We start from the raw sequence: 11,236 nt of genomic DNA on the forward strand, positions 1-11,236 counted from the left end.
GTTCTGGTCTTTTCATCATGATTGCTTGAAAATCCTGTCTTCCACAAGAGGACCATTTTTTTTTCATGTAGGATTAAATTCAGTTTTTGCAGAGGAAGCCATTCTTGGTTATATAACTTTTTAATACTGTATTCCAAGATTTTCCCTCCTTTACTATAAATGTTAGCAAATTCCTATAAAAACCCTTCCTACGGTTCCTTAGTACCTGCAATATTTTTGGCTACCTGATGTATTTTTCCTTTGACTCGGTAGGTCTTGGTTTAGAGGCAAGGACATCTTTGTGTTTTCAGTTTGGAGTTTGTCTCAGGAGATAATTAGCAGATTCTTTCTATTTTTGCCTTGCTCTCTGTCTCTAATATATCTAGGTAGTTTTTGCTATGCCAATCATTTCTGACAGTAAATAAACTTTGTTCTAATATTTCTTGTTTTATTAGAGTCATTGCATTCTAAATTCTCTATTGCATAAATACTTTTCTGCTCTAAGCTACTTACCCTCCTTTATTTTTTTTCCTCCAGAGCTCTTATTTCAATTATAATTTCACTTCTTGTCTCTTGCTTCATTTCTTCCAGCTACAGATACTTTTTATGACCAAGCTATTTCTATTTCTTGTGGCATTTCTCTCTTCTTTTAGATTTACCTCTTGTCTTGGGCTTCTCTTAATCTACAGCATTTCTCTACTGTGTTGGTATTTTCTTCTGTTTACTCATATTTTTTGTCTTAATTCTTGGATTGGGACTTTGTATCAGTAGTGCTTTTTTTTTCCCTTTAAGTATATGTGTATGTATTCAATAAGCCCTGTCAAGTGCTATTCACTTTGTGGTCTGGATGGTACTGCTGCCATTCTGCTTGGGATGGCTATTACTAGGTCCCATCCTTTGCCTCAATCCCTGGCTTCTGTTTCACTCTCTTGGTGGTTCAATGTAGGTGCTGGCCTCAGTGTGTCTCTGCCTCCTTTCCCTAGCAAAATTTCCACTCAGGAGATGGTTCTATAATTATTGCTATAATCCAAATCAGCCTGAGTTAAATGGTGATTACACTGATATCAGCCTCCTCTTATGAAGCTGCTAGGACACTGAGGCTTTGAGCTGGCTCTATGGCTCCCACAACAAAGGTAAAATGGCCTATGCTAATCACACTGTAAATATATATTAGTCAGGACTTGAATGTAGGCACTCCTGACTCAAAGGACAGCCTTCTAGTCTCTCTACCACATTGCTTTTCTTAAATCATTATGCCACATTCAAAAAAGGAAATTATTTTGACTTTACTTATTCCTTCAATTTATTTTTCTTGATTATTGCTAGATCTAGATTTTTTTTTTGCTTTTTGGAGGGGCAATTGGGGTTAAGTGACTCGCCTAAAGTCACATGGCTAGTGTTAAGTGTCTGAGGCTGGATTTGAACTCAGGTCCTCCTGACTCCAGGGCTGTTGCTCTATTCACTGTGCCACCAAGCTGCCCCTTAATCTAGAACTTTTAAATAAGGTGGTAACAAAGAACATCTTTGCTTTACCTCTGATCCTATTTTAAAAGGTTTATAGTATTTCTCCATTAAAACTCTTGACTTCAGATAAATTCTTCTTTTTCTCATATTAAGAAAAAGCTCATTTATTCATATTTTTAAATGATTTCACCTTATATCAGTGCTGAATTTGACAAGGACTTTTTCTACATCTATTGTGATGATGATGATGATGATCATCATCATCATCATCATCATTTTTTAACATGAGTTACCACAGTATCAGGTATGTGGATAACCAGCCACAAAGCCATGAAGGCCTAGGTTTGAGTCATGCCCCTAACATATACTAGTTATGTGACCCTAGCTAAGTCACTTAAACTTCTTGGTGCTTCTAGGCAATTCTCTAAGACAGATTGTCTAAGAATTTTCTAAGTTACAGAAAAGGTGCTAAACTGCATAGGTTGAGGAGGTTTACTCACTGAGGAGGCTGACATGACAATGTAATCACACATCTATTTCCTATCACTTTTATAGTTTTCCTATTACTAAATAATACCTACATTCTCGATGTTCCCATCAGACTTCAAGATTAAAAAAAAAAGAAAATAATAAATGCATACTTTATTTACCTATTTACTCAAACTACTTCTTTTAACTTGTTACTGTTCTTTGAGGCCTAAGTGCCCTATAAGTACAAAACTGAAGTTTTGTTTCACCCCTTTCCCTATATGTTCCCTGTAGCAGTAGCACATTAATTTCTTAGGCATATAAAGGTGTTTTATGTAGTATAAGAGGAGATAGGACAATGCAGGGAAGAAAGATAAAAAGGAGAGGGTGAGGCAAGAGGGTATAGTTATAGATTCAAAAGTTTAATGATTTAGTGTACAAAGATTAATCCTGCTCCTCCCTGATCAACTTGATTATTTTGACTGGTTTACTTAGGTCCACAGTCCTGACCCTATTCTCTCTCTCCACAAACATGTCCTCAAAAAAAAAAGTAGGAAGATACTCTCTTCCATCTAGGGCCCAAAGCTGGCTTCCTTAGGCTTTAGGATTGATGTCTCCCTCTTATGATGTTATAGGTCTGCATGGTTTGCTCTCAGTGAAAACTATTCACCTCCAAACCCCACTTGTCTGTCAGTTATACACATAGATTCTATAGGAAACAACTTTTAGACAGTTTAGTCATTTGTCTAATTTGTGCCATGCAGTCTGTATAGCCCTTACATAGCTATGCTGAGCATATTCTGAACACTGCCTGATTCTTGACTTTCTTGTCTCACTCCATAGCTATTTCCTCCTATTATCTCTAGGTATGAACCTGCATTTCCAGATATGCCAGAACCTAGCTCTATGTTATAGGCTTATCTAAAGCGGCAAAAACTAGATCCCAAAAGTCAGTGGAAATTGGGCACCTATTCTTCGCCTGCAGTTAAACACCTCAGGATTAGTTACAAGTCACTGAACTTGTTTGTACCTTGTGCCCTTGGGTGGATCTCAAAAACTATATGTTGTTACTTTAATTACAAACTAAGAATTCATGACTATATAAAAGTCTTACCTCAACCCCCACAATAACAAGGCAGGGCCATTTTTATCACTAACACCCAAATATGCATATACACTCAAGGATTAGGTAGAATTAAAAATCTTCGATCTGAAAACAAAATAATTTTGGAATTAAGTGATGTGGAGTTGAGAATATATTTCAATTTGCTTAATGAAAACAGAATCTCTAAAGCACAAGAGAACAAATTTTTATCTAAAAACGTAAGAGTTTTCTACTAAATATAATAATTTGGATCTGAGGGAGAGAATACATCCAAGATTGAAAACTGGATATTACATAAGGTCCAACAGTTAAAAAAAATAACAAAAAAAAGAGTTCTTTTTTAGGGTCTGTCTTGGGGGCATTAAGTCTCAGTGACAAATGTAAAGAACTTAAAGGAAAATATGTCCTATATTTGGAAAACATTACTGATGAACTAAAAACTTTGGTAGGCTGGTTCAAAATATTCAGAGCAACAGGAAGATGAGAATGAAGACTTTAAAATCTAGGAGGAATACAGATATGATGAACAGTAAATTTAGTAATTCTGAGACTTTTCTTTTGGTGAGTTTGGTAAACTTAGCAGAAAGGGTTAGTTTCTTCTATAAAACTAAAGAAATTGCCAAAATTAACTGGTTGGTTGGGAAAAAAATAATAAACCAGAAACTACAATATCCCACCTGTTATCTAATTAGAACTATAGATCAAGCAATGAAATGTTTAAGATGAGCACACAAAAGGAAACCTCAATATTGACCTGTAATCAATATTCAGACTTTACAATTTTCCAAGATTTCAGTATGTACAGGAAAGTATGAGCATATAAAAAGTTATGATCATTGTAGTTTACAGCATTCATTCAACAATGTAGCATGACAAAAATCAACAATATATACAAAGTACATACCTCAGTCTGCTATATTACTGGCCCTAAAGAGGAGTGGTACCCCTTACTGTAAACATTTGCATACATGAAAGTATGTTAAGAAAATCTTTTTTTGTAAAAACAAATCACAGTAAGAGTTAAAGGCCTCTTCCTAAGATAAGGAAAATTTTAATCAGTTGGCAGCATGTATGCAGGGATAATTCAGAGAAATTAACATAAAGGAAAATTTAACACAAAGGTTTATGGCAGGAAGAGCATCTTAGGAAAGGGAAGTTACAAGCTACCATAAATGATCTGTTTCCTTTTCAGCTGTGAAACTGTAAAAAAAAAAAATCAAAGTATATTAAAACTGAAAAGTTAGTGGGAAGAGAAACTGGTAAATCATATAGTCCTATCTAAATAAAGTACTCATGACCATTATGGATTGGTAAAGAAAGATCTAAGAGGAGTAATAAAGAGAAACTCATTGCTGACCTAGAGAATAGATGGTACAATTCCCAAATAAAAAAGTATTTTTTCAAGTGATGGACATATTCTAAGTTAAAGGGAATCTATCTATCTATTTTATCTATCTAGATTTACCTAAAAATCTATCTATTTTACAGTCTAAGATTAACAGGTGCTGATTGGGAGATTGGCCATGGTACCAGAAAAGCTAGTTAAGATTGGGCCAAGCTACTAAAAGGAAAAAAAAAATGTGTCTTTAAGTAAATATCTTGGCTAGGATCAATTTGGTTTAGTTAGTAGGATGAATCTGATAGATAATAAAATTTTGGAATTAATTTATTTGGATAATCAAGGCTTATCTTCGTTAAAAGTTGATGCTATATTATGTGTGTCCATTATGTAGGCATGTATTCTGTGCAGTAAACTTAGAAGAAACAACTTGTATTTTAACTAACTTCATTTTTTTTTTTGCTTTTTGGAGGACAATTTGGGTTAAGTGACTTGCCCAAGATCACATGGCTAGTTTTTGTGTTAAGTGTCTGAGGCCAAATTTGAACTCAGGTCCTCCTGACTCCAGGGCTGGTGCTCTCTTCACTGCGCCACCTAGCTGCCCCTATAACTAACTTTCAAATAATACCTAGGGAATACTTTGTGCATTGAATGAGACTCTCCATCTCCTGACTCAATGCATTTTCACTGACTGTTCCCCTATGCCTAGAATTCTTTCCTTCCTCATCTTGATCTCCTGGCTTCTTTCATGTCCCTGCCAAAAACAAAGAACAAACCCCTCCTTTTTCAAGAAGCTTTTTCCAATCCCCTTTAATGTCCTATTGATTAATTCTGACTTATCCTGCATCTATTCCTGTTTGTACAGTTTTTTTTTCACGTTGTCTCCCCCATTACACTGTGAGCTTCTTGAGGGCAGACTGTATTTTTATCTTTCTTTGTATTCCCACAGCTTAATCCAGTGACAAGTACATGTTGTGGAGTCATTTTCAGTCATGTCCAACTCTTCATGACCTCATTTAGGGTTTTCTCAAAGATACTAGAGTGGTTTGCTATTTCATTTTCCAGCTCATTTTATAGATGAGAAATTGAGGCAAACAAGATTAAATGACTTGTTCAGGGTCATAGAGTTACCAAGTGTCTAAGACCAGATTTGAACTCAAGAAGATGAGTCTTCCCAACTCCAGGCCCAATTCTATTCCCTGTCCCACCTACCTGCCCTAAAGAGGGAAATAATGATTACTAAAATGCAACATGGCTTCATCAAGAATAGGTCATACCACAATAACCTCATTTCCTTTTATGATATAGTAATTAGACAAGTAGTTCAGGGGAATGCTGCAGACAAATTATCTCAGTAAAGTGTCTCATGATAACCTCATGGACAACATGGAGAGGTATGTACTAGAAGAAAATACCAGGTATATTCACGATTGGTGAAGTAATTGAACTCCAAGAATCATCATCAATGGTTTAATTTGAATTTGGATACACATCTCTAATGGAATCTCACAAGGATCTGTCCTTGACTCTGTGCTATTCAACATTTTTATCAATGATTTAGATGAAAGAAAATGGAATAATTGTCAAATTTGCAGGTGACATAAAGCTGGGGTGGATATGTAACATACAAGTTAACAGTCAGACTCCCAAAAGGCCTTAAAAGTCTAGAAGGAAGGGCTAGATTGAACAAGATAAATTCAATAAGCACAAATGTTAAGTTCTACACTTCAGTTCAAAAATCCAATTTCACAAAAAAAGCTGAAGGAAACACAGCTAGAAAACAGAACTTGGGTATCTTAATGACCTCCGTACTTGATATGAACTAAAACAGGAAACACAAAATGACTAATACTATCCTAGGCTACACAGACACAGATACAGACACAAACACACACAGATGGATGAGGTGGTTTACAATGCTGCCATACTCTTCCTTAGTCTGATGACCTCAGAAATACCATGCTCAGTTCTGGACGAGACATTTTAAGGAATACAAAGATAAGTCTGAGGTCTTCCAGAAGGTAAGAGAACTGGAGAGCATACCATATGAAGATTTGTTGAAGGCAATGAAGATAAGTGGCATGGAGAAGAGGAGACTTAACAGAATAATGATTAGAAGTATTTGAAAGACTGTCATATAGAAGACAGATTAAATTTTGCTTAACCCTAGGAAGCAAACTAGGAACACTAGGTAGAAATTGCAGATTTAGACTTAATATAAGGCATTACATTCCTAGTAACCAATGCTGTGCAAAAATGGAATGGGCTTTCTAGGGGGTATGTTGTCAAGCAAATGCTGAATAACCATTAACCAATAACCATTTGGGTACCCTTGGTTATTTGAGAATTAATCTATATCAATGGTGTCAAATTCAAATGGAAAGAGGGACTGCTAATTCTTACATAAGGATCCATACAGGACACATATTGACTTAGTTTTATTGTATTTGTATTTATTATGTTAAATATTTTCAAATTACATTTTTATCTTATTTGGGTTATACTCAGGCCTCCTATGTTTTTGACACCTCTGGTCTAGATGGCCTATGAGGTGTCTTGCAATTTTGAGATTCTGGGCATGCTTCTTTAAAACTTTAAAGGGCATAGAAACTTCAGTCATTTAGCCTGATAGTCAACTGAGTCCAAATCCTACACCATGCAAAAAAGGTAACAATGGGAGAAATCAAAAGCTTTCACTCTTAAGGAATTCTGAGTTGGGTGGTGGGGGGTACATTTAATCCTTGAAAGATCAAAGGAGGAAAGAGTAGCCGAAGAACATAGAGAAAGGTACTTCATTCCTACTAGAGAAGAGAAATTTTTCCTCCTACTCCTGATAGAAAACTAAAGAAGGTACATCTCCATAATTTAGAGGCATCCATTCACTGAAAATGAATTAGAAACTGATTCATTATATTTTTGTGTAAAAAATCCACAGTTATAAAAGTTCTATAAAAATAGAATAAATAAAAGTACTTTCTTTTACAAAGACCTTGTGCATAAATTATATAAACTTTTCCTAACTAGGCTAGTAGTATTTCTTTTGTACTTAGTCCATTGTTTCTTCTTGCCAACTAGTAAATTTTCCCCAATCTGATTCTAATTTAATCCTTGTTAAATAGCATTCATTATAAAATGATTCTTTTTGACTTACAAATCATTTATTCCTTCCTCATTAATGGAACTACTTTTGCTCACACTCTCTCTCTCTCTCTCTGAACTTGGTTGTTAGATAAAGATGTTGGTCTTTTTTTGTCCACTCCTAATTAGCTACTTTACCCATAAAGCTTTTAGCATCCAGGTCTGGTTCACATTCCACCCCCCTCCTTTTTTAAAGCATTCCAACTGTTAGGATTTTAAAATCTAACCTTAAAGTGATTTGTTATGGTCAGCATTTGAAACTGATGGTTTTAGCAATTTTTGTGCTTCTAGGGCTAATTTTAACTTTCCTGATTATAAAGCACCCCTGGGATGTTGGCATGAAGGTCGCTGCTGTTATACACCCTTGTATTCTATTGTAAAATATTCAACCAATATAACAAGGGAAGTTTTGAATCTCCAATGTAAAAACCACAAATCACAGAATTAAAAAAAAATTCTTTAAGCAATAAATATGTAGGATTTTGTCTGTCTCTCTTTATACAATGGAAATATAGTCTAAAGTTATTAGGATAAAGAGGTCTAAAATAAAATAATCCTTTCAAATATCTGTTAGTATGAACTGAACAAGATTAGTAATCTTATCAGAAGTCAGAAATGAACATAAAAACTATCTATATGGGGTTATATCTTGTATTTTTATTGCTGATTACTATATCTTGGTTCCCCGACCAATGATAAGGCATTTTCCCCCAAAAATCTATTGAGCAAGTTCTTTTGATCACAGCACCATAGTATGAAATTCAATTGTGTCTAAATTAGAAAACTACAACTCAAGGTGGAGAGTTTCATAATTAAGAAACTCCTGAATCCATTTTAGATGACATTACAATGTAAAACATCTTTCAAAAATACAATAAAACCTCATTATAATTCCAACTACAATAATTCCAAATGTGAAATAATTGAGGTTAACTAGAGTTTATCTCTACTAAACAAATCCTTTCTTTATGGACAGTAAAATTTAATAGTGTTAACAACATCAAAGGAAGGGGAGGCAACATAATTAAGAAAACAAACATTTTCCCAAGTACTTCCATCCACTTTATAAGGACTATTAACATAATTAATAATATATTTTAATTAGAAATCATTTAAATAAATTCATTAAGGAAACAAATGTTAAGATCTCTTGTTGGCTGGCCTTGTTCAGTTACTGAACATACTTAAAAGTAATAATAATTATTTCTTCTAGAATACTTTCATAATTAAAACTTTTCACTAACTCAGAAAAACTCTTCCTCTAATTAGTTCAAATCTATAATAGTGCCCTATACATCATAAATACTAATAAATTCTTCCTAATTGTTTAAAATACTGCCAAAGGGGTCATTAAAAAACAAAAAACTTTGAGTGGATGAACAATTATATTTGACTTATATATTTTTTATTTTTTGTTTATACTTTTTAGTGTGATTCACTGCTTGATACAAGGTAAGAGCTTAATAACTGTTTAATGATTAAATCTAGACATTATTTTGTTAACACTATGTTTCTTTAATGTTATAAACTAATAGTCATTGATGAGGATTTGTATAGTGGCTAAATTAATTTAGGTAAAACTAAAAAGCCAAAAAAAAAGAAACAAGTGTTTAGGTACTATAAAAGTTCCCATCTTTGACCAGCAATTTGGTTTGTTTTCCTTTTAATTAACAACAATAATTTTAGATAAATAAAACAACAAAAAATGTAGAACTTACTGGGAAAATATTAAAATTAATTAGTTGAAAATATTTTATCTATAAATTAAAATGCAATCCTTCAAGGTCCCTTACACAATGCTAAATACATGATCCCACAATTATTTTTTCAGTTTGTTTTTAAATTTCAACTCTTTTAGCAATATCTTAAGGATACAACAACTAATTATTGAAGTTCAGAGGATATGTAACAAAAATCAAGAGCACCTGACCTAAAGGAGCTTAAAATATTCAAATTGCAACTGATACTATGGTAATAATTTAGGTAACCATGGAAAAATCAAAATTTGATTTTGCAATGGATTGAATAATCAGTTTTACCAATTAGAAGAACTCATCAATGAATGATACATCTCAAGAGAAAAAGAAAATACATTTTTAAAATGTAAATTATAATTGTGAACTTACTGTGATGAATGTAGTCAGTCTTGTGTCATCACTGTTGTGCAACCTACACCAGAAAACAGAGACATCAATCAACTAAGTCATTCAGGGGAGGAATAGTTTGCCATACTAAAATAGTTCTATAAAAATCATACAAAAATTCAGGTACCATTTTCAGGGAATGAAATACATACATGATACAAATAAATAAATATACCAATGTGGGTTAAAATAAATACATTTTATTATGTTTTATAATACAGAAATGTTTTGATTGTGTTTTTAATTGGCAAGGAAAATATCAACTACAGAGTTAGTAAATTACAAAGTAATTTACAGAGTGCCCATATTATGAACTTTTATCAATTTGCTAACAGAAGAATCACATAATCACACCAAAGGGAAGTTACAAATTGATCAATGTAAAAAATAAATGTCAAATTTTATTTATAGAAACTCCTATTGCTAGGAGAAGTTGCTGTGAAGACTAAGGTTCTGGGTCCACAAGTTGAGTTTATTCTGTATAAATTGGAAAAGAAAGGTAGAACTACAGAAAGTGATGAGTCAACAGAACTATGCAAGTACCTAAAATGAAAAGCTACTGAAACACGTTATAGAATGAATAAAGCTATTACTACACATGTTCCCAGTCTTTTAGATACATACACCTAAGAGAAATATCCAGATAGTTGCTTATAACTTCCAACATTTAAACAGAATCAGTTGCTTTCAAATCTTTTAGTTTAAGAAGAATGTGTTTTCACTGACATAAGGAACTTCAAAGTGAAGAAATGCCATTTCTTCCTTCCTCCCTCCCTCCTTCATCTCTCTCTCTCTCTCTCTCTCTCTCTCTCTCTCTCTCTCTCTCTCTCTCTCTGTCTCTCTCTCTCTCTCTCTCTCTCTCTCTCTCTCTCTCTCTCTCTCTCTCTTTCTCAAAATGCCATTCTTTCACTCCAGGTCATCATCTCTTAAAACATACAGTGAGAGAATTTTCAAGAGGACTGAAAGGTTAAGCAACTCAAATTATATTCCCCACCTTGTTATCTTAACAAAAATTTAAAAAGAAACATCTTAGGAACCATGTCAAAAACTACAAGATGAATGAAATACTGATTGAGGGTGTGTCAGAGTTATAAAAACATATAACAGGAGTTTAACCTGATCCAGTCACCAATAGGTAACTATAGTATGTTGCTTTGCAGGTGACATAATGAAAATATAATTTAAAAAATAAACCTGATCGTAACATATAGACATATTGAAGAGACTAGATTTACAACAGGGAGAAAAGTCAGAGAGAGAGCTTAATAATTCAAATGTGAAGCAACAAGGGTCTGAATAAGATAGTAGCCATGTAAGGAACTTTTAGAGGAAAATAATGACAGGATTTGGTAATTTCCTGGCTTAAGGAATAAAAAAGAATAAAGCACCAAAGATGATGAAAATTCCTAGCCAAAGAGACTAAAAATATGACATTACTAAAATGAAGGAAATGTGAATGTTAAGAAGTAAAACAAACATTTATGTTTTAGAGATGTTAGGTAAACTTGAGATAATGACAGGATATCTAAATGGAGATGTTTTCATCTACAGTTGTAAATTCTGTTTGAAATGTATACTAAAGGTCATGATTAGAGTTAA

At 33.5% G+C, this 11,236-nt stretch overlaps 1 protein-coding gene across 27 annotated transcripts in view; it reads right to left on the reverse strand.

Moving 5' to 3' along the window:
* BAZ2B (bromodomain adjacent to zinc finger domain 2B) overlaps window positions 1-11,236 on the reverse strand; it is a 376,035-nt gene that overhangs the window by 278,297 nt on the left and 86,502 nt on the right. For all 27 annotated transcript variants that reach the window (XM_069079736.1, XM_069079735.1, XM_069079731.1 and 24 more), the window contains one exon: window positions 9,620-9,662. The gene's annotated coding sequence lies outside the window, so the exon portion shown is untranslated. The remainder of the gene's footprint in view (window positions 1-9,619; window positions 9,663-11,236) is intronic.

Source organism: Petaurus breviceps, unplaced genomic scaffold, assembly GCF_028583685.1.
Source record: "Petaurus breviceps papuanus isolate PSGF00001 unplaced genomic scaffold, PetGlider_PUasm1.0 91133, whole genome shotgun sequence".
NCBI lineage: Eukaryota > Metazoa > Chordata > Mammalia > Diprotodontia > Petauridae > Petaurus > Petaurus breviceps.